General features: G+C 44.8%; 5 non-coding genes across 5 annotated transcripts; 3 read left to right on the forward strand and 2 right to left on the reverse strand.

The window, feature by feature from the left end:
• The first annotated feature begins 1,663 nt into the window (after positions 1–1,663).
• On the forward strand, positions 1,664–1,782 carry LOC138219283 (5S ribosomal RNA). The gene has a single exon (XR_011181602.1). It is a non-coding gene; the product is annotated as a 5S ribosomal RNA (ribosomal RNA).
• A 537-nt stretch (positions 1,783–2,319) lies between these two features.
• Positions 2,320–2,438, forward strand: LOC138243493 (5S ribosomal RNA). The gene has a single exon (XR_011192150.1). It is a non-coding gene; the product is annotated as a 5S ribosomal RNA (ribosomal RNA).
• Positions 2,439–2,975: 537 nt separating this feature from the next.
• On the forward strand, positions 2,976–3,094 carry LOC138243972 (5S ribosomal RNA). Its single transcript, XR_011192586.1, has one exon. It is a non-coding gene; the product is annotated as a 5S ribosomal RNA (ribosomal RNA).
• Positions 3,095–13,305: 10,211 nt separating this feature from the next.
• Positions 13,306–13,378, reverse strand: trnaa-cgc (transfer RNA alanine (anticodon CGC)). The gene has a single exon. It is a non-coding gene; the product is annotated as a tRNA-Ala (tRNA).
• Positions 13,379–16,784: 3,406 nt separating this feature from the next.
• Positions 16,785–16,866, reverse strand: trnal-uag (transfer RNA leucine (anticodon UAG)). The gene has a single exon. It is a non-coding gene; the product is annotated as a tRNA-Leu (tRNA).
• Positions 16,867–24,735: the final 7,869 nt, after the last annotated feature.

The raw sequence follows: 24,735 nt of genomic DNA on the forward strand, positions 1-24,735 counted from the left end.
GCCACAACGAACAACCTCGTGATTACTGCTACAATTAATAATTGTCTCAGTAAACCCATCAAACCTCTACAACCACGATACACCACCATAAACTATATTAATTTAGGAACATAAACATATAGTGTAAACTGTATATGGCTGGTATTGGCAGTTTAAAGAAAAAATACACACCAGTATTCCACTTTCTTCCTAAACATTTTAAGCATCAAAGTCTTACATGTAGTAAGATTTTACCACGTTTCGGAAACGTTTTTACATGCTCCTTCTGACCATCTTAACTTTATATACTTTGTGAAAAGTCATAAGATATTCACATTTTCTGTGAATGTGCTCGTTATCGGAGTAAACAAAAGCATACTTTAAGAATTTGATTAATAGGGAATATAATATGGAATCACGTACCTAAAGAAATTAAAAACGATATAATTATTTTTATGTACTGTAGCTCAAATAGTAGTATAATACACTTTCTATGGATACATGTGCTTCTATGCAACGCAGAAGCACATCCACAAGTAACATTACCTAGCTAAGAGAGGACATTGGCTAGCCATTATGATAAATACAGTGGAAAAAAGCAATTGGGAAAATAAGACCTGCTGATCTGTTATACATACCAGGAAGAGAACAGAATATGATTTTTTTCTGTTCGAAACGTGTGTTGTCTTTATGAAGTTCATGTATTTTAAACGTTTAATTAAGAAGAAAAAAACTTACAGAAAGATACTAAGCTGATCACGAGATAGAAAGATCACCCGTTTTTCGCGCATAAAAAGTGGCTATTAACTGGGTGAACTGTTATTAACTGGAGTCAACTGGGTGAAAACACATAATATGAACATGAAACAAAACAAAAAATAAAAATAAGATACAATCTACAGACATTAAAACCGGTGTCATGGAAATATAACTATCAAGGAAGCCACAAGAGAGAGGGAGCAATATTGGGAGCAACCAGAGACTCAATTTGTTACAAGCAGTACAGGGTTTTCATAAGACGTTGCGCTGTAAAAAAGCTCAGCGCTTTGTCCATTCTAAAACTTCCACTTTCCCTAAGAGAAAACAGATTACATCAAAAAGCGAAAGAAGAAGCACTAGATATGTTATTCAAAGCTTATCAGTTACTTTCAGCTAATTCTAAAGACCCAGACAGCATATATTGTTTTGGTACATTGTCTTCTAAAGTAACCTAAACAGTGTACTTTGTTGACGCACTGTTTTCTAAAATTCTGCACGTACTGTAGCACAGCAATTACATCCTTGAAATATATTATCTAAAAGCCCCAATATATTTCTTTGCAAAGCTCTCTACATTTTAAGAATCAATTTACTTATTAGATTTCCACTTAAAGACTTGTTCGGCTGGCGTTCGGGGAGTCGCGTTTTTCAGAATTGTATTGAGATCGTTTTCCACAGAGCTCAGATGTCAAAGCAAAGCAGCAGCTCTCCACAGCGATCCTCTATAGCGCCCTTTCTCCCGCAGCTCCGTCCTCATTGGAAGGAAGCAAGAGTGAAAGGCTGAAGTGAAATAGAGCGGGGACGAAGGCAGTGAAGAGAGAGAACGTGGGAAGAAGAGAAAAACGCAAGGGAAAAAAAGCAGCGTCGTAAAAGAGGTGGCGGAGCTGTCCTCTCAATAAGAAGGGTGCCAGCGAGCCTTGCTCTCGCTTACGGCCACACCCCCTTGAGCACGCCTGATCTCGTCTGATCTCGGAAGCTAAACAGGGATGGGCCTGGTTAGTACTTGGATGGGAGACCGCCTGGGAATACCAGGTGCTGTAAGCTTTTAAGCGCAGGAGGCGCCCTATCCCCGCTCGCTCGCTCATTCCCCTGTTCACACGTGCAGTGCGGCTTGTCCGTCTGTTTATTTGTCAGCTTTGGCGAGACACGGGTGCTTGTGTATTAGCGTGAGCGTTTTTTATTCTGATCAGGAACAGTTTTACAAGTCCACAAAGGATCGAGGAAAGGTTTATCGCCAGCTGAAAAGAGACACAGCGCTTCGGCTGTGGAGACTTGTTCGGCTGGCGTTCGGAGAGTCGAGTTTTTCAGAATTGTATTGAGATCGTTTTCCACAGAGCTCAGATGTCAAAGCACAGCAGCAGCTCTCCACAGCGATCCTCTATAGCGCCCTTTCTCCCGCAGCTCCGTCCTCATTGGAAGGAAGCAAGAGTGAAAGGCTGAAGTGAAATAGAGCGGGGACGAAGGCAGTGAAGAGAGAGAACGTGGGAAGAAGAGAAAAACGCAAGGGAAAAAAAGCAGCGTCGTAAAAGAGGTGACGGAGCTGTCCTCTCAATAAGAAGGGTGCCAGCGAGCCTTGCTCTCGCTTACGGCCACACCCCCTTGAGCACGCCTGATCTCGTCTGATCTCGGAAGCTAAACAGGGATGGGCCTGGTTAGTACTTGGATGGGAGACCGCCTGGGAATACCAGGTGCTGTAAGCTTTTAAGCGCAGGAGGCGCCCTATCCCCGCTCGCTCGCTTATTCCCCTGTTCACACGTGCAGTGCGGCTTGTCCGTCTGTTTATTTGTCAGCTTTGGCGAGACACGGGTGCTTGTGTATTAGCGTGAGCGTTTTTTATTCTGATCAGGAACAGTTTTACAAGTCCACAAAGGATCGAGGAAAGGTTTATCGCCAGCTGAAAAGAGACACAGCGCTTCGGCTGTGGAGACTTGTTCGGCTGGCGTTCGGAGAGTCGCGTTTTTCAGAATTGTATTGAGATCGTTTTCCACAGAGCTCAGATGTCAAAGCACAGCAGCAGCTCTCCACAGCGATCCTCTATAGCGCCCTTTCTCCCAGAGCTCCGTCCTCATTGGAAGGAAGCAAGAGTGAAAGGCTGAAGTGAAATAGAGCGGGGACGAAGGCAGTGAAGAGAGAGAACGTGGGAAGAAGAGAAAAACGCAAGGGAAAAAAAGCAGCGTCGTAAAAGAGGTGACGGAGCTGTCCTCTCAATAAGAAGGGTGCCAGCGAACCTCGCTCTCGCTTACGGCCACACCCCCTTGACCACGCCTGATCTCGTCTGATCTCAGAAGCTAAACAGGGATGGGCCTGGTTAGTACTTGGATGGGAGACCGCCTGGGAATACCAGGTGCTGTAAGCTTTTAAGCGCAGGAGGCGCCCTATCCCCGCTCGCTCGCTCATTCCCCTGTTCACACGTGCAGTGCGGCTTGTCCGTCTGTTTATTTGTCAGCTTTGGCGAGACACGAGTGCTTGTGTATTAGCGTGAGCGTTTTTTATTCTGATCATGAACAGTTTTACAAGTCCGCAAAGGATCGAGGAAAGGTTTATCGCCAGCTGAAAAGAGACACAGCGCTTCGGCTGTGGAGACTTTATTAATAAGGCACCTCAGTAGTTGAGATCTCTGTTATACCCATCTAGAAACATGCAATCAGCAGGTTATTGCTGAAGCAATAGTCACAACATTATTCCACACCTGGGTGAGATGCGGGTTATGATGACAGTCATGCTTTCTACACCTTATACTGAGCTCAGAAATGGAGCAAGCGGACATCTCACGAGCAGATCCCTCCGCGTATAAGAAAGGCAACTTGTCTCAGCAAAAATACAAAAAGGCAAAAACCCCACACTTGGAATGCAAACGTACCCTAAAAAGGGAACACGGTTTTAAAACGAACTTGATTTTCCCCTGGAGAAACCTTTTTATGGACACACATCGCATCTATTACACATGTAGAACTAAATATAAAGATAAAACTTAATATAAGAAGTCATAACATATCACACATGACGAAGTCTGGTCCAGAATAAACAGTTTACACTGACCCACCTTTATTTACCCTGGTCACTCACTTCTATTAACTGTTTAACTGGGTAACAAATTAATATTTGTTTCAATTTGGGATCTACACCTGGGAGCCCTGAAATGTTGGCCAGAGGGGAGAAGCTGATATTCAGACGTGAGAATATATTAAAAAAAAGGATCTGATGTTGTTTTTCACCTGTCTAATCAAAGCTTGTTCAAAAATTATCTGATTATAGGACACACGAGTTTATAATCATACTCATTCCACTTTTTAACCCCGTATATATGCACAATATGAAACGTATATACACTAAATCTCACGTGTGACTCCCATAATATACATTTCTTTACGAAAATTAGGAACACTTACTACAATTATCAACCCCCCATGACGAGGCAATATTTCATACCTTTGTTTCTTTGTGGGTTCAAAGTTCTGTCCTGTCGTTTCACACGTAATGTTTTGGTAGTTATCTCAATTTTCCTTTGCAATTATCTCCAAGATCATCATCAACTTTTTGTAAAACGCTATGCACAACTGATATTTAAAGAAAGTCCTGTACCAAAACGTCTTTGTAGGGAAAGACAACTTTTTTTCCTTACGTTAGTCGCTACACGGTTACTCAAAAAATCCATTCACCGCCTTTAAAAAAAAAGTTTCGTTTTTTATTGTGGTTCACTGACATTTCTGTCACAATTCTGAGGGACCCCAAATAAAATTCACTTGCCGGTATAAAGACGCCGGCGAGGATGAGACAGGTATCGAGCCACCTGCGTATCTAGCGGACGTTTGAAATAAAAAAAATGGCGTGTAATGTTGCGAAGGGCTAATGTTTTTTTATAGTTTGTCGATTGTAAGGGACGTGGGCCGCGACAGAAATACTGGACGGGGTGGGAAAAGGTTTATTGATGGTTTATTGTACCGCAACGGTCACAATTGACTCACCAGCAAAGATGGCGCCGAGGCCACATCGGCTCCCTCCCGCCCTGCCTCGCACCGAAGCTCGAGCTGCGGAGCGCAACGCCAAACCGCCGGTCCACGGGCGCGGGCGCCGGACATAGACGTCATAAACCCTTCCGAGGCGCAGGAATTATAGATCACTGTAGTTTCTTCTGGTCCCGGGTTAGGGACAGTGTGCCCTCCGTGAGAGTCTTCTGAGGAAGCCAGTGTCTCATGGGTGTCCAGGCTTGGTACCATCTGTCCATCACAGGACACACAGACACACACACTCACACACCCTGGACAGGACACCAGTCCATCACAGGACACACAGACACACACACTCACACACCCTGGACAGGACACCAGTCCATCACAGGACACACACACACACTCACTCACACACCCTGGACAGGACACCAGTCCATCACAGGACACACACACACTCACACACCCTGGACAGGACACCAGTCACTCACAGGACACACACACACACTCACACACCCTGAACAGGACACCAGTCCCTCACAGGACACTCAGACACACACACTCACACACCCTGGACAGGAACCAGTCCATCACATGACAAACACACATTCACTCACACACCCTGGACAGGACAGCACTCCATCACAGGACACACACACACCAGGGCCAGTTTTCCCAGAAGCCAATTAGCCCAAAAGCCTGTCTTTGGACCCGAAGAACACAGGGAGAACATGCAGACTCCACACAGACAGTTCCCCCCCCCCCCCCGGGTCCAGACCCGAACCCGGAGCCCCCCCGCGCTGAACCCCTCCGTACAGACGGCCGCACACAGCTCCGTTGTTCCCGATTCCCGAGGTGATCTGTTAAAAGAAGCCGGTGTGTTGCCTCCAGGTGACATTTCCTACTGGAGTCAGGACAGGAGGCTCTTCTGTACACAGAAGGGGGTGGGGGTGGGGAACAAGCCGCCCAGCCCTGTGGTTGAAGCCGATACCCCGGCTTCTCTCCAGACACAGCTGGGTGAGCTCCTCCAGTCAGTACAGGGGGCTCTACTGTACACAGAGGGTGGCGGGGGTGTGGAACAACTCCTTTGTTCGGGGCCTTGGGCATTCTTGTTGTGAAAGGCGCTATATAAAAAAAACTGAATTGAAATTGAATCTTACAGGTTTGGGTTTTTCAGAGATCTTGTCAGAGATCTTGTCTGATGTGCCCGTTTCAAAAACGTAACGACACTCCTCACTTCCGAGCGCCGCCGGTCTGTGACGTAACGTATCCTTACACAACCATGACGGTTTCATCATGGACAGCACGAAAGCCCGAAAAGTGGTTGACGTTTTAATTTGGCAACGCCACGATGGATCCCAGTTTTTTTTTTTATTTTGGAGGCCAAAAAGGACAAAAAAGGAAACGTCCGGAGTGGATCGATGGTCATCTCTGCGGTTGTTCTGATGTTCTGAAAAAACAAAACAAAAAAAAAAACGTCTCGCTTGCCCGGTCGTGTAGTGTTTCCACACCCCACGCAAATCAACTTCTCTTCGCCCCCGGGGGCTCGTCGCCCGCCGCACCACTCTCACGTGATAGGGGCTTCCCCCGGCTGTGACGTACTTACCCCACCCCCTTCGGCCAACGTCATACCGAAGGTCGCGCTTCGGGCCGCGGCGATGTTGACGGACTGTCTTGTAGTGTGAGAAGGGTTTAAATTTCGACTTAAGGAGTTGGCCATCGTTATATTTCGCGAGGTATCAATCGGGGGAAAAAAAACATTTATATTTATCAACCTACTAGTAATACTGGGTGGATGTCACGTTCCCCAAAGTTCAGTGCCTCTCTCTAATAAAGTAGAAACGTGACATTGAACTCCGTTCGAAACGGGAGAAATCACCAGGACACGATACAACTGACGTCCGGAAAAGAAAAAAAGAACTCCTATTCCCATTTGTAATGACCCCGTAGTGTTTTTCCCGGTGTGCGCTCATCTTTCGGAGACCCGTTTCTCTCTGGTGTTTTGCTGTTGGAATAAATGCCGAGGTGACCCTTCTGTGTGGAGTCTGCGTGTTCTCTCCAGCGGGTCGTTTCCTACACCGCAGGGGCTGATCGAACCGGGGTCTCCCAATCGTCACAGAAGTGTGTGTCGTTTTGGGTGGTGGTGGGGGGGTGCATCGGGGATACTGCACCCCGAGGGGATAACCTCTCACCTTACTCCGGACGAAGGGAGAAGACCTGTACCTTCACGAGTCCGGGTTGTGAAAACTTCTTCTGGCAGTTCAAAACGTTTCGAAGAGACTACAGCGCTACCCTGTTTTCCATTTCTATCGTGTATTATTATACAGTCATAAGTATCTGTACTGATCACAGATCCCCCTCTCACTACCAGGACTGAAGCCCAGTGCAGCACGAATAATAATAATAATTAATAAGTCTGGACTCTCCACTCAGAGCTCTTCCCAGGTCAGGGGGATCCCCTCCAGCCCCCCCAGTGTGCAGCCCCCACGTGGATGATGCTCCAGTCCGCTCAGCACACAGCAGCTCTCAGTGGGGAGGAGAGCAGAGGGATGGAGCCAGTTCAGAGAGGGGGGGTGATAAGGAGGCCATGATGGGTCAAGACCAGGGGGGGAATCAGGCCAGGACACTGGGGTAACACCCCTACTCCTCTCCAGAAACACCCCGGGATTGTTAATGAGCACAGAGAGTCAGGACCTCGGTTTGACGTCTTATCCGAAGGACGGCGCCTGTTTACAGTCCAGAGTCCCCCGTCACTATACTGGGGCATCAGGACCCACACAGACCGCAGGGTGAAAGCGCCCCCTGCTGGCCCCACTCACACCTCTCCCAGCAGCAACCTCAGTTTTTCCCAGGAGTCTCCCCTCCAGGTACTGACCAGGCTTCTACCTGCTGGGCTCCAGTGGGGAGGGGGCTGCTAGCTGGGAGCTGCAGGGTGAGATGGCTGCTGGGCAAACGATGGCTAAAGAGCTTCCTAGGACACCCTGGAGTTCGTGGTCAACTTCCTTCTCTTCAGACGGAGGTGGCTTGAAATCTGTCTCGTTTCAAGGAGTATTGGACACGATGCCCCCCCTGCTTTAGCCCCGCTAACTGGTGGCACGCCGACAACGAGGGCTCTTGGCCTCAATCCATCAACCACAAACTCTCCGGGATGAAAGAGAAAGACAGACTCTGTTCGTTCGTTTCGGGGGGGGGAGGGAAAAAACCAAAAGCTTTTTTTAAAAAACATTTTAATGATGCTTAACAAAAGAACAAAAATTACAATACAGATTAATGTCAAGGGACACCCCCCCCCCCATCTTACGATCATCACAGGACCTTAAAATAATACTTAATAATACAAGGTCATGCAGACGATCTGAGGACTCAGGTGGAGATAATGTGAAAGTTTTCCACAGTCCAGTCTGGGGTCCCTCAGCTTCAGTCCAGACTGGGGTCCCTCAGCTTCAGTCCAGACTGGGGTCCCTCAGCTTCAGTCCAGACTGGGATCTGGAGTCCCTCAGCTCCGGTCCAGTCCAGTCTGGGGTCCCTCAGCTCCGGTCCAGTCCAGTCTGGGGCCCCTCAGCTCTGGTCCAGTCCAGTATGGGGCCCCTCAGCTCCAGTGCAATCCAGTCCAGTCTGGTGTCCCTCAGCTCCAGTGCAGCCCAGTCTGGGGTCCCTCAGCTTCGGTCCAGCACAGTCTGGGGTCCCTCAGCTTCGGTCCAGCACAGACTGGGGTCCCTCAGCTTCGGCCCAGCACAGACTGGGGTTCCTCAGCTTCGGTCCAGCACAGTCTGGGGTCCCTCAGCTTCAGTCCAGACTGGTGTCCCTCAGCTTCGGTCCAGCACAGACTGGGGTCTCTCAGCTTCGGTCCAGACTGGGGTCCCTCAGCTTCAGTCCAGCACAGTCTGGGGTCCCTTAGCTTTGGTCCAGTCCAGTCTGGGGTCCCTCAGCTTCGGTCCAGCACAGCCTGGGGCCCCTCAGCTCCAGTCCAGTCCAGTCTAGGGCCCCTCAGCTTTGGTCCAGCACAGTCTGGAGTCCCTCAGCTTCGGTCCAGCACAGACTGGGGTCCGTCAGCTTTGGCCCAGCACAGACTGGGGTCCCTCAGCTTCGGTCCAGCACAGACTGGGGTCCCTCAGCTCCAGTCCAGTCCAGTCTGGTGTCTCTCAGCTCCGGTCCAGTGCAGTCTGGGGTCCCTCAGCTTCGGTCCAGCACAGTCTGGGGTCCCTTGGCTCCAGTCCAGTCCAGTCTGGTGTCCCTCAGCTCCAGTCCAGTCCAGTCCAGTCCAGTCCTTGGTGGGGAAGGCGACTCCGATCTTAGCTGGCACAGAACCAGGAAAGGAACCTGGAAAGAATATTGTTATTGCAGGTGTGAGGGACACAGACACGGACATCACCATGACATCAAACAGCAAGAGGAGACTCCTCCTTGAATCACAGACACGACCGGGCGGCGTCCCCCTGTCTGCTCACCTGCACCTCCTCTTCTTCTTCTTGTCTTTCCCGGCAGCCTGCTCCTCCTCTCCCTCGCTCTTCCTCTCCTGACACACGGTCTCCGCCGCCTCCATCGGCTCGTCCTTATCATCTGTCTCCACCGACATGCAGCTCAGGGACTTTAAAAAGACGCACCAGCACTTCTGAAGCAGAGACAGGAGAGTCACGTTAAGAGTCGGACTGGACACTCCAGGACATGAACACTGCACTGAGAGAGAGAGGGGTTCATACAGACACACTGACTGGACACTCCAGTACATGAACACTGCACTGAGAGAGAGAGGGGTTCATACACACACACTGACTGGACACTGGACAGGAGTAAAGAGAGGATCAGAGCATTACCCACCTTCTTTTTCTTCTGTCTCACAGGAGGTGGTGATTGGACCTCCTCCAGCTGGAGTCCGAGGAGGGAGAGAGGGGGCAGGAGAGGGACAGCACAGGGAGAGAAAGAGAGAGACAGGTGAGTCAAGTGTCCCAAGAGTACAGAGACTCTGCTGAGATCACACTCGCAGTGAGTGAGCCTGGGTGTAGCCCACTAATACTGACCCACTGTACACCATAGGACAGAGAAGAGGAGGAGGAGAGAGACACACTGCCTGGACACCACAGGACAGAGAGGAGGAGGAGAGAGACACACTGACTGGACACCACAGCACAGAGAGGAGGAGGAGAGAGACACTGACAGACAGGGCTGACAAGACAGACAAGATGGCGAAACTCCACCACAGACAGGACAGGAGGCAGGGTGGGACCAGCACTGACCTTCTTCCTCTCTCCTGCCGGAGGAGCTGTCTCCACCTCCTCTTCCTCCTGCAAGTCAAGAGACAGGCTGAGAGAGAGACGGGCTGGTGGGACATCGGCGAACAGAGCTGAAGGCAGAGAGCCGGGGAGACAGGCCCAGCTGGGACAACGCAGGACAGACAGAGAGACAGACAGAAAGGAAGGAGAGAGAGACACAAAGATGAAGGCACAGAAAGACAGCAGGCAAAGAGAAAGATTGAGATTGAGGGACAAACAAACCGAGAGAGAGAGCGGAAGGAGAGAGAGAGAGGAAGGAGAGAGAAGGACAGACAGACTGACAGACGGGGCTGAAAGAGAGAGAGACAGAGAGGCAGGGACAGACAGACAGCAGGACGAGAGAGAGACAGAGATCGAGGGACAATAATTTGGTTTCGAAATTTATTCTGAAAATATACAATCATTCACTCCTGAAAAATATCGAGTTCAAATTATACATTATGTACAATATTGTAATCAACATATGGCTAATCATCAAAAATAAAAAAACTGTACTGGGGGACACAGCTGGCTGTGCTGTTCTGGACAGAACACACTGAGGTCCAGTTTCCACCTCCTGCAGGATCAAACAGCACCTCCACTGGCTCTCCAGTGAACAGAGGGACAGACAGAGAGGCTTCAGGCTGCAGGGTGACATTGTCTCTGTGAGCTGAAAGACAATCAGGACAGAGGATGATATAAGAACACACTCTGTCAAGAATATAGAGCCCTCTAGTGATCCTACTGTAGACCTGCTCACCACCCACAGTGACGATCACAGTGCTGATACTGCTTCCATTAAGGTCCCTCACTGTGTAGTTGCCCTGATCAGCTGGAGTGAGGGAGCGGAGTGTCAGAGAGCTGTTCTGCACTGACACTCACTGTTCGTACCTGGGGCCAGGGAGCCCTGCGCTGCTCAGTAAGACTATACGATTCCGGACAGATCGTGCAGGATCAAACAGCACCTCCACTGGACCAGCAGTGTGGAGGGGGGAGACAGAGAGGCACCAGGCTGCAGGCTGTGGACTTCTGAGTGAGCTGAAAAGGGACAGGTAGAAACATGTTGAATATTTAGTTTTACAACAATACCTTGAGTTTGGACTGCGATCAGCTTCATTTTGTATTTCAGCTGTGAAAATGCAATTTCAAAAATGCACGCCACAGTCATGTTAGGTTCAAGTTACAGTTGCATCACAACTCAATACATTTGCAATTCACTTCTGAGATAATTGTTCCTGGTGTTTGTGTTGTGTATGCCTTGCAATGGAGGGGTGAGAAATAATGGACTTATTACATTATAATGAATAATAATTGCTTACACTTATATAGTGCTTTTCTGGACACTCCACTCAAAGCGCTTTGCAGGACATGGGGACTCCCCTCCACCACCACCAATGTGCAGCATCCACCTGGATGATGGGACGGCAGCCATAGTGCACCAGAACGCTCCCCACACACCAGCTATGAGTGGGGAGGAGAGCAGAGTAATGAAGCCAATTCATAAATGGGGGTTATTAGGAGGCCATGATTGGTAAGGGTCAATGGGAAATTTGGCCAGGACACTGGGGTAAAACCCCTACTCTTTTCGAGAAACACCCCGGGATTTTTAATGACCACAGAGAGTCAGGACCTCGGTTTTACGTCTCATCTGAAGGACGGCACCTGTTTACAGTTTTTCCAGTGTCCCCGTCACTATACTGGGGCATTAGGACCCACATGGACCACAGGGTGAGAGTTCCCCTTGCTGGCCCCACTAACACCTCTTCCAGCAGCAACCTTAGTTATTATTGTGAAGAATGAAAGAATATTAGGAACATGAAAAGGTTGAATGTTTTAAATGCGTTTTTTTACTGAAACATCCGCTACAGAGATGCGCACACACGTCATTACAAACGCACACCTGCACAGAGACGTCCTCAAGCGCCTTGTTCACAATTATGGGCTCCAATAGGAACAAAAAACGCCAGCCTGACAACTCGAGTATTCAAACCAAGAACCCAACACGTACTTACGTTGGCAGCCTGTGCAGAAAAGCAGAAAGAACCACAAGCCTTCTCTATTGGGAGGAAAAACACACACTCCCTCTCTCACACTCCTGATTTCCTTAAATAGCTCATTCTTCATCTCTGGCTCCTACATACAGTATAGCAGCGCTCAGTCTGCTTTGAATAAGCCATAAATCTAAGATTTGTTTTATCTGTTCCTCTTGTCTAGGCCTAGAGCTGCTTTTCATAAAAGAGCTGTTTGCATAAATAGCTAGGGTTACAGCTGAAGACACCAGCTTCATCCCCCAGTGTGTTATACGTTGGGAGCAAGAGAAGAGGGCCAGGCCGTGCCTTTTCATAGATTTTTCTTCTGAAAAGTCAGTTTCTCAGAGGCAGATTTAGCCCCTCATGCATTGTAGAGAGATAGACACGCACGCGCGCGCACAGTTAGAGCTGCACCCTCACACAGAGTCAGACCCGCACAGACACGTCCTCTTGTTTAAACAAATACACAAACCTGACGGCGCTCACAATGATCCAGACACACACACACACACACACACACACACACACACACACACACGACATCAGTAGTCACTCTCGCACACTGGACCCCAGCTCAGTCCTCACCTCCAGCTCCTGCAAACCGCTTCGAACAAACTGCATTAAGAAAATTAGGTTGCGTTCCGGTAGCAGGCCATCCTGGGCACCAGTGTGAGTTACACACTCATTTGTAAAAGCCCTTCCGCATCGTCGGGCATGCGTCACAGTTCTGGACCTGGGGTGTGGGTGCTGTCTGTGTGGAGTTTGCATGTTCTCTCCCTTGTCTGTGGGGGTTTCCTCCAGGTGCTCCAGTTTCCCACAGTCCAGGGACAGGCTGCCACTTTCACTGGGCAGTGCACCGTCACCGTGGCAGCATGGCGGGTCGGATCTGATTTCAGTCTTTATTTCCTTTTTTAGAGATCCTGTAACCAGGACCTGTTCACTGCCATGACGGACTCAAGGAACAATAAAGCCGAAGTCTTGTTTCCCACAAGAAACAACAAAACCGAAGTATTGTTCGATGTGCCGGTACAAACTTTTAGGTTATATAGTCCTTCCTTGCTGCTTCAGACGTCATTCGGTGTTATGGTAAGGGGGTCGTGGTATTTGGCCAGTTAAGAGACCCTGGCCAAATGGTCAGTTTAAGATTATGCCCCCTCGCATCTGGAATCCTTATCAGTTAACCCCCTTTCCTGCCATAAACCCCTGTTGCTTAGAAGTCTAATTTTCAGGCAGAACTGACTTAAGTTAACCCTATTTACATCTTGTCTCTTACTTCAGCCCTCTTCCATTTGCTAGTTAAAAGTTGTACAACCCATTTGTATGCGACAAAAGAAGCCAGTCTGTTTCCGCCCGGTTTCGAACCGAGGGCCTTTCGCATGCGAGGCGAACATGATAACCACTACACTACGGAAACGGTGGTAAGATGTGCCCAGCGGCCCAGTGCTGAGCTTCGCCAATGCGTTTCAGCTGCTTCCAGTGCTTTTATTGGAGTGCGCTGATGGACCGTGCTCTCTCTCCAGAGACCAGCACGCCTGTCATGGACGGAGCAGGAAAGGCGGTGCCACATTCTACAGCCCTCTCCACGCAATCGGGCTACTGAAGTGGAGAAAATCGCCTCTCCAGAAAGTGCAAATATCATAGAGGTAGAGGTAGGGAGAGAGGAGGAGTACAAATTCAAGCAGAGGCCTGAGTGGAGCACTGTCGTATGGCCCTGACATCAATCCCTCAACTCTCTGCATAAAGCAGTGTCTTATGGCCATAACATCCCACCCCCACCACTCTCAATGGAAAGCACTGTCGTATAACCATGACATCCAACCCCCACCACTCTCTGCATAAAGAAGTGTCGTATGGCCCTGACGCCCACCCCTCCACTCTCTGCGTTAAGCTGTGTTGTCAGGCCCTGACATCCCACCTCCGCCACTCTCTGCATAAAGCAGTATCTTCAGGCCCTGACATCCCACCCCCGCCACTCTCTGTATAAAGCAGTGTCATATGGCCCTGACATCCCACCCCCACCACTCTCTGTGTAAAGAAGTGTCGTATGGCCCTGACACCACCCCTCCACTCTCTGCGTTAAGCTGTGTTTTCAGGCCCTGACATCCCACCCCCACCACTCTCTGCGGAAAGCACTGCCATATAGCCCTGACACCCACCCCTCCACTCTTTGAATAAAGCAGTGTCGTCAAGCCCTGACATCCCACCCCCACCATTCTCTACGTAAAGAAGTGTCATATGGCCCTGACACCCACCCATCCACTCTCTGCGTTAAGCTGTGTTGTCAGGCCCTGACATCCCACCTCCGCCACTCTCTGTGTAAAGCACTGTCGTATGGCCCTGACATCACACCCCCACCACTCTCTGCGTGAAGCACAGTCATATAGCCCTGACGACCACCCCTCCATTCTTTGCATAAAGCAGTGACGTCAAGCCCTGACATCCCACCTCCGCCACTCTCTACGTTAACCCCTGTTAACTCGCTTGCTGAATGATCTCTCAAGAAATCCCTGGTGAGATTAAACAGGTGTTTTCTTCAACAGCCACTAAAAGTCTGATGACCTTCTCTGGATTTCCTGAATATGATGTAAAATTAGTTCAAATCATTTGGTAGTTAACAGAACAAAATGCTTTGGAGGTACATTTAAAACAGCAGAGCAACACTGTAGCACTTCGTGTGTGACTGAGTTTAATTGTGTAAACCTGTCTCTCTATGAACACGAGCAAAGAGTTCTCACTCAACAGAAGATTGCGATGTGAGCACAGTAATGTAAGACATCTGGTGATGCCAGGGATTGAACTCGGAACTTCATACATGAAAACCATTGAACTACATCCCCTATGGCACAGATGGTGGAACTGACTTAAAGATGTGCATATGTTCACTGACCACAATCCACCCTTCATGAATAATTGAAATGAATAATTTATTTTTATATCCAGTCACATGGGCGACGGTGGTTGATTCTTCAATGGGGGAGAGCGTTTTTCTACCTCCTTACTCGACTGTCTTTCAATTATGTTTTCCTTGAAATCTTTTTGCATCTTTTAAGTGCTTGCGATTAAATTACGCATAGAAAAACAGCAGTACAGTTGATGTTCATGGACCGATGCACACAACTCCAGTGATAAAGCCCTGTCTGTAAATATTGTAGAAGAACGTTAAAGGGCGAAACAACGCTCCAACCACGGGAATGGTAACAAGAAGGATCGTGTTCTTATTTAATATGTGCTTTTGAATTGCCTTGTCAATACACACAGGCTTTAGAGATGGACAAATAATTTACAGTGGTGTTTGTAAACAAAGATGGAACATGTTTTTTTCTATACCAGGAAGAAAGGAGCAGACTCTTAAACTTTAAAAGACAGAAACAATACCTCATCACAGCTAACACTAATTAAAACAACATCACAACAGAAGAGTGAAGCCTTGGGTGAATCAAATTAGTTTTCATTGGTCGTCTGTGTCTTCATAACTTTGTAGGTGAGAGAGAGGATTGCGAAAATGTGCGGGTGCTTCTTAGAAGTGTGTTGGTAGTACAGGTGACTTCCAAATAATTGAGCCGGGTTTTAATCCCGGCCAGTGCATCCCCAAACCTTTTCAAGATAATCATTTATCCGGTAGCACATCTCCTGAAACTAACATTCGAGGTAGGAAGCGTGCTCTTAAACACCAAAACACTCAAAAAGGAAGAAGCAGATCTCTGTACACAAGACAGTAGTGCGATATTAGAATTTCTGAGTTCTTGATGGATTCAGGCTCCTTCTCAGAGGTCCTTGCTCGCCAAATAACTTTACATCTGAGGAAGAGCACCACGGAAAAAAAACCCAACTAAGCAAGCGAGCGTGTTGGTTGCTCTTGCTCTTAATGCAAGGAGCTGTTTTTTTTTCCTTGCAATAATCATTATTAACCAAAAACAGCAGCACAGGTAAGTCGCATTTGTGATTATGTCACTTCTTCTGCTTCAGCAAGGTCAATAAAAGACTCTGAAAGTAGTAAAGCAAAACTGAACTCAAAATCATATTAGGAATTCTGAGCGATATCTCCATACAGGTAATCCAATAAGAACGTTGAAATATTTGAATATAATCTCTCTATATATTTCGCTGCTTTTTACCCGGAGTAAAACTATTGGATTGAAGGAATGCTAACCGCTGGGTTAAAATGTATAGTTGTTATTTGGAGAAATCTGTAAACTCGTGATCTTATATGTTTTAAAAGACAGCACAGGGAAAAACGACAGTGCTGATTATTTTCCAGAGACAGAGCACTGATGACCTCTCCGAGCTGATTGATAAAGCCCACCCAGTGGATACTCTAGCAGAACGTCAAAGAACATTCACCTTTGTATCCAAAGAAACGACAGGAACAACATCAGGAAGCACAATCAATTCCCCTTTTAAATCTTTCCTGTAAGGTATGCTATGTGAATCCATGAAGTTAATCCTCTGATCTCTTTTGATCACGAACAAAGTATTTCTGATGGAGCGCTATGTTCAAAGATTTAATAAGCTTTACCCCTGCCAACGATTCGGCGTGAAGAATTAAAAGTTTCACAGACAAAAGCAGCTCACCACCACAGCCAATATTAAATGTACTTGCCGGTACACTATCATGTGCACTGCCTCAAAAGTGATCTCGGCAGACGTTGTTCCCTACATAAAGCTGAACGTGCCAAAGAGAATTTCTGTTGAGAAAACAAAATATTTTTTCTGCCTTGATGTTAAGCCTGTCTTTTAGAAAGTCTATCTCTAAACACCTCCCGCAGCCTAACAAAAAGCGCTTTTACTGATTGTATTGCAGGTCTTAAATCATTAATATTTGGCAGCAGTGGGATTCAAACCCACGCCCCCAGAGAGACTGGAGCCTAAATCCAGTACCTTAGACCACTCAGCCACGCTACCTTCCTCCACACCCATCTTCACATTGCTGGCTTGGACTAGGGGGGGCTTCAGCTCTTGTCGTCAGATCTAATGATATCATGACATGTGGAAGTGACTGCACCTTCATCTTCCGAGATGCTTTCAATAACAAAAACGCTACTTTCACTGGCACAAACACAGCAATAATGAAGGTGGTGGGATTCATCCTTTGTGCTGTTTGTAGGGGTGCAACTCTACGGTGATCTGCTGACTTGAAGAGCAAAAATCAAAATCCTCTGCTATTACTGTTGCTTTTTTCATAGTTTCTTCAAATCCTTCATTTGAACGTAGATTTTGAAGGATATTGATGATAATACCACATAAATTGTGGTTTTCTTGTGATCGCCAATTTTATTCAAATAACAGCCTTTTTTACAGTTCCTTGCGTGTTTCACAAGGTATAATAGCCCCCTTCGCATCCTCAGCTAACATATTTTAAAATTACAATAGCTTATACAGCATGCATGTTTACATTTATATTAAAATTAAAGTAAATATACAAGAATACATACAGTGCTAACCCAATAATTCTTGTCAGGTTCTGCAACAAATCTGCGTTGTTATTTTAACATGTTTCAGCTGAGGGTTCAACAGGAGTATAAATGAATTTTCCCGCCAGCCATTCAAAGACCAAATTCCATGAGTGAACATTATTTTCTCAGATGTTGCCGGCATTGGACTTTGCCGGTGGTATTGAATTATGTCCACAACTGTTGTAGTAGTTCCTTCTTGAAATTCGACACGTGCAAAGCACTCGTAATATCATAGGTGTTAAAGTTCGCTGAGTCTATTCGAGTCATGGTGTGTATCCCTGCCTATCATTGGGAGACGGGTAACTTTTTTACACTCAGATTCCAATCTTCAATGCTTTGTGTGAGAGCTTACATAACTTTCATTTTCTCACAATTTCTGACGATTGTTCCAAAGGGGCACCCTGTCAATTCCGAATACTTTTCAAAAATCTGCCTGCATGTTTGATTATTGTCATTTCATTTAGAAAAAGTTCAATATTGATCATAACTAAAGAAAATAATGATCACGAACAAAAAAGGGATAAAGATGCAAGTCGATCTTGAATCAGAGCTGGGTGAAACGGGCTTCTGTTCTGATATGGTTGTATGAGAAACAGGAGGAATCGCCAATCTCCTATAGAACATGAGTTGAATCAGGAGTGAGACATTTAGTATACTCGTGCATATGTCAACGCCTGACCTACATCGTAAAACTAACATTAAGTTGTCAGAGACATTCATTTATATACAAACAAGAGACAGACCAAGTAATAATTCTACATTAGTTCAGGTGGGTAAACCTGAACTAACTAACTAATAAACCTTTTAATAATTCTACATTAACGTGTCCTACATTGATCAGACTAATTGACATGGTCTGATTCAGAGCCTGTGCAGTTCGTGCTAATTACAACAAGGACAGTTCTGATCCCTCATCACCGAACTGAACACAAGTTCAGCTGTTCTCCAGTTTTGTTACGCATGGTTTTTCATTGCAATTGAGTTCAGAGCTGGAGCTGATCTCCAGACAGTACAGTGTTTTGGGTAAGTTGTCGAAATTCGCATGAGGCTGCAGACAACTTACCCAAAGTGTTTTCTATAGCTTTCAGGTGGAGTTCATTTATATAAAACAACGTAAGTGGTATAAACGCAACAAGCCAGACGGCAGTCCAACTTATAATTTTCTGACGCGAGGCCCGACGCGTTATTCATTATGCCACTGACCCTGCTAAAAAACACATTTTCTACATTTATGTCTGTTCACTCTAAAAACTCTAAAAAAGACAAAGGGTTTGTGTGTCCCGCTAAAATTCCGCTTCATTTCGAATGCAAATAAAAACCGTTTTGTTCCAAGAAATCATAGATTTGTCACATCCTTCATACTATACTTCTCTCTTGTATTAGTAAAGCATTTTGATTTAAACTGAACAATATATGAAAGGTTTCATCTATACACTTACACATAATAAGTATACGAATAAATACTCGGAAGAAGCCGCAGCTCAGGTATTAGAGAGATTTAAAATCGGATCGGAGGATTTAGAGTCCAGACTGCAAACCAACAGCTTACACAGGTCTTTTATAGAACCCTTTTGATTTCCTCTACTTTGTCCCTGTGATGTCATTGTCCTGCTCGCAGCCGAGCCCGACACACGTCTGGTTTCTGTCGCTTGACGCACACCCTGCGGTCCATGCGGGTCCTAATACCCCAGTACAATGAAGGGGACACTAAACTGTAAACAGGTGCCGTCCTTCGGCTGAGACGTAAAACCGAGGTCCTGACTCTCTGTGATCATTCAGGAGAATGGTGGTGGTGGAGGGGAGTCCCCATTACCTGTAAATGCGCTATATAAGTGTGCGCAATAATAATAATAATAATAATAATTATTATTATTATTATTGTAATGTAAAATGCAATAAAAAATAAAAAAATATCAAACTTTGATTCAAAATAGATTAATGTAAAAACTGATAAAGCTAATGCTTTTTTCAGGGCTATAGCTGTAGCTGCGAGAAGGTTAAAAGCGCACAAGTGATCTGTCTTTCGTCAAAGTAATTGCCGGAGCAGTAAGACGCAGAGCACCATCCAGCAGCTGTAGACGATGTTCGGGGAAGAGCTAATTCTGTTTTTAGCACAGGGAGTGAGAATGAGCTCAGTCCGGCTCCGAGCAGAATCCATCCTGGTTTGGTTACAGTGCGCCTGAGGATCTTTGGATCGCAACGTAAAAAAAACAATTGCTCACATCATGTGACTTCCACGACAGGAAGGAAAGATATCACTTAAAAAAATCAGAACTGAAGATTTGGATCCTGGGCCTCAATTTGATCAAATTATTAAAATAATAATTATTAAAATATCAGATTGTGTTTCTGCAACATTTCGTGCACAGTACGCCATTTTTATCTAAAAATAAAACAACAGTCACAACGAGAGCTTTATACGCAGTCTGGGGTATATTCCCCTTTTATATTTTTGCCACTTTATATCGAACCTGTTATATTCCCAGAAGTGCACAGTAGCTTGTACAAATGTACAATTCACCGCTGCTATAAACAGATGTGTGCCGTGTTTGCCTTTGTAAGCATTTGTTTAAAAAATAAGTTCACAATACGATAAAAACACAGAAAGCACAAACTTCATAATACAACGATACAAAATCAATACCAAATCATTATGCCAATTAAGTACCTATCCTTTGAAAACAGAGAACACCTTTATATCTACAAAAAACTTGACATTTGTATGTATTTTTGAATTACAAAGCAGACAGAGTAGTCCCTTAATTCAAAGATCGGATCTTGGCCAAAACAAGACAATCAGATGTGGGCTGAATTCGGAACAGGAACCTCTACTTCGTCGTTTATTGAACTTTTGATAAATGTCTGAATGAAACTGATTCGCTTTTTTAACTCTTTGATTAAAGTACACAAAAAGCACCTTCCTTCGAGCTAGAATCGAACCAGCGACCTAAGAACTCCCTGCTAATTCCCCTACACTCCTCCACTCGACCAACTGAACTATCGCAGGGATGGCGGTAGGCTCTCTGGCACATACTGCCCAATGGAGTGAAATGTTCCGGGTGATTTAAATCCCACTTCGACATCAAGTTTCCAACTCGTTTCCTTAGTCTTGTTTACCTTGAATTTAAGCCACGAACCAGGATTCTACTGTATAAACTTCCAGGGATATTACAAAATGTTTGATGGGGCATCAATCATTCCAGGCGGAAATTGACTCCTTTTTTTTCTCGAGGGATCATATTAAACATTTCATTAGTATCGAGAGGAGGATCACCATGAGACACAAAACAAACAGTTTCTTTCTGTCTTTATTAGAAAGTAGCGTTTGTGCTACATTAATAATATTTTCGTGGAAATAAAGAAGTTTCGAAATGTGGTTTTGAGTTAAATATTAGCGTGTTCATGTAATTAGTTTGTGTTTGTCATTACTATATATATATATTGCCATGTTACTAGAATTTGTAACTGAAGTTTACTAGTTGTGTTTTTTATGATGGTTAGACATTTGTTGATTACAATATTGTATATAATGTATAATTTGAACTACATATTTTTCAGGTGTGAAAAGTTGTATATTTTAAGAATAAATTTCTAAAATAAATCATTGGCTTTATTTACTAGTTTCTACACCTATAAAAATCTTTCTTTGATGTATAATAGACCTTTAACTATATATGTATAGTAGTCTTCTAAATTTATCCGTATAATAGAACTACAACCATTTATGTATAATAAACATATAATCAATTTCATTCTAGACCAGTTACGGAGCACAGTTACACGTCTGGTATGCGTTCAATAGTCGTATATTCTACATCTTTTGCCCACTGGGATGTGCCGATCTTAACTTGGCAAACCAAGATACACATTTTCTAATGAAACCTTAATTATAAGACAGTTTGTTTCTCGAAAGCGTGTTATGTAAAAAAAGAGAAAAACAAAAATATATGGATGGTAATCTTTCAAAGCTGAAGATTTTACTTTTGAAAAATTGACATTTTATGTACTGTATGCAGATGCATTCGCTGGTTTTAGAACTTTGCTGTACTTCCTGAATCATTTTCAGTATTATAAAGTGGGTGTAGATTTTTCTTTCACGTTAGGACGCGAGTGTGTACATGTGTTTGATTTTCGTTTCACTGATTCTCATTGAAGATTTGGGAATTAACGACGAAAGCAGAAGGTTTGGTTCTCAACGATATTGAAGACACGCCCATGTAGAGCAGCGGGTGATGATTTGTGCTATAAAAGACCAAGTGCTCAAAGTGACGTCTGCGTTTACCGTTTAGACTTTTCATCTCGGGCGCACTTTTAGAAAGCAAAGATAGAGCAGTTGTGTTGAATCACATTATAACAGCTGTCAGCAGAGTGGCGCAGCGGAAGCATGCTGGGCCCATAACCCAGAGGTCGATGGATCGAAACCATCCTCTGCTATGTACACTTTATGCACGATTGATAAGCATACCATCAGTTTAATGAAGTGCATTAAAACTGTTTTTTTCTCTCGTGTGTATGAAAGCTTCACACTTAAGGTACTCTTTCATCTTTACCAATAGCAGATGCCCAAATGTATCTTTGGTTGTTCTGCGATCCTTCATAGTTTCCTCAATTCCTTCAAATGAACATCCATATCAAAGCAATTATGTATATATATATATTACAATTAAGGTACATATTAAAAATATCAACGCACATTTGTATAATGCTCATTTAATAATGATTGTCAAGGATTGTCAAGTTCTCCAACAAATCTGTGTTCTAATTTTAAAATATTTTTGCTAAGGATACAACGGGTGTATAAATGAATTCTCCCAACAGCCAGTTAAAGAAAAATTCCACACATGAAGATGGTTTTCTTGGACATTGACTTAGGTACTTATTTGTTTACTTGTTGTAGTTGCACACGAGTAAAACACGAAGATTTCCTGCCACATTCAAGAGGGTTTGCGAAGAAATCCCTTCAATTTTTAGCAGAGATTTTGTTTACATCATCACAATCTGAAGCACGTCCCTGAGTACGTTTGACCCACCAGCCCTTTGTTTAACAGCTGCACAGGGACACATTCCCGTTGCTTTTCACAACTCACATGTTTGTAGTTAAAGAAAATAAAATACTGTCATTTTCCTGCCAGCTGGCAGTATTTCTTCTGCACTGACCAAGAGTAACCAAGAAGTTCATTTCATCTTTCGCAGGCTGTAATCTACAGAAAAGGAAGTGAATACTTGTATTAAGCTAAATCAAGCCGACGGAGTTGCACTGCTGTTGTTTTTCTCCACTTTTCGTTAAAAGGAGAAAAAATCACTGGCATTTTTTGGAAGCATTTCTTCTGTCCTGAGAAGCAAGATTTGTATTTTATCTTTCAGAAGTTGTATGAATTTCTTGAAGTTCAGAAACAACTTGTTCCAGAAAAGAAATTAACACTTGCTTCAAAGTAAATCAAGACGTCGGTGTCTCTTGCTGTGTGTGCTCTTATCTGTCCATCTCTCTATCCTCTTCTCTCTGGCAGTCTGTGTAGAGTATCTGAAGGGGATGTAACACCACTTGGAAAAGAAAAAAATTCTCAGGAAAATTCTCAGGCAGAATAAAAAATCATTATTCTCTTCTCAGTCAGATTCACAGCTCAGACTCACACTCAGACAGGATCTCAACTCAGTACTGCTCTCTATCCTCACAATCCAGAACCAGAAGATATTCAGACAATCAGTGCTGCTACATGAACAATATCAGACAGAACAGCCTGGACTCATGTCACATTTCCTCCTTTTATCTTTCCTCCCAGCCCTCTTAGAGACATAGAAGAGCTCCTGGTTCTCCTCTCTGTGAACTGGGCTCAGGGGTCACTGATCTGGCAGTTGTGGGCTCTGTTCCAGGTCGAAAGCAAGAAGGATCTATTAACGCTTTCCAGGACTTCAAAACCCTTCAGTATTACTTTCTTTACTGTATGTCAGCCTCCCAAAATGTTTATAAATGTTTTATGAGTGTGGAATTATCTTATTATTTATATACAGTATTTATGTAATAAACACCAGTAGTGACACTATGATCGGTATATTGATTATTTGTAGCCTATGGTCCGATGGTCGTGTCTACAATAGTGACCATTTGACCAGTCTGTAGCTCTGAGCAGTGGGACTCAGATCACACAGAAGACCCGCCTGTGTGTGATTCCATACCAGCCCTGGGATTCAGCTACTCTCACAAATGTCTCACAGACCGTCTTATAAATTTACAATTAGATGAAATCATGTAACAGTTCTACAGATAATTTAAATAATCAGACAGCAGTTTTGGCAGTGGATACATCTCCACATGGGAGAAAGGAACTGAAATATATGTGCTCACTGTAAAGTAGGAAGAGGTGGTCAGACAAGCAAAACAACTTTGCAGATAATGTGAAGTGACATTGTTTTGTGTCAATCAGCTCACAGATTTCGCTTCATGTGCCTTAAGCTGTGCAATTTGTATGGTTGTTGAATGAGATTGATTTCTTCACAAGCCCAGTCAATTGCCAGTGGAGAGCTTGCCGACACACACCTTCATGAAGACTCTCTTCATTGTCAAGTCGCCTCCTTTGCATACAATAGTAGCACCGACACTAAGAGAAAGGATGAGAAATAGCGTTTATCAAGCGATTGCAGTGTTTGTTTGACTGAGGATCCTTGTGTGCTGAACTGGCCTCTGGAGAAGTGTAGTGCAGTAAAACAGAAGGTTTGTGTCACTCAAGATTGTTACAGAACAGAACAATACAATTACAATACTTTATGAGAGTAAATATTACTGGTGCATCACAGTTCTTATAATGGTGAAAACAGGAGCACCTTCTCTACATTTTTGACTGAAGTATTTAAATGGAAAGAAATACTATCACTATGGAATTCATAAATGCAATTGACCTCCTCTAAATGTTCTAGTTTGATGAAACAATGTATGGAATTAGGTGACAATATCGGAATTCATTCAAATGCTCAGGATTAATTTTCAGCAACAAAAAAAGTGCTCGGAAATATTTTACAAGAATGAAACCTTACATTCACCATCTACATTAGCAGAGAACAGTAGGACAGAAGGTTAGTGTCACTGGACACTGCATCAGAGAGGCCGATCTATTCTCCCTCATTATGCAGGCTTACCCACTCATGATGAACTGTCCTCCAGCGATACTCAGCTGCCATCATCGACTCAGACATGACGTTCATGTACATATTATACCTTAATATGGCACTGCGTTACAATAATTTGATCAAAACAACTGGTGAAAAAAAAGATAAAGACTTTGTCCAAAAAAGAAGCATTTATACCTTTCCTCTCCTACCAGCC

This window comes from Lepisosteus oculatus, chromosome 14 (genome assembly GCF_040954835.1).
Source record: "Lepisosteus oculatus isolate fLepOcu1 chromosome 14, fLepOcu1.hap2, whole genome shotgun sequence".
Lineage (NCBI taxonomy): Eukaryota > Metazoa > Chordata > Actinopteri > Semionotiformes > Lepisosteidae > Lepisosteus > Lepisosteus oculatus.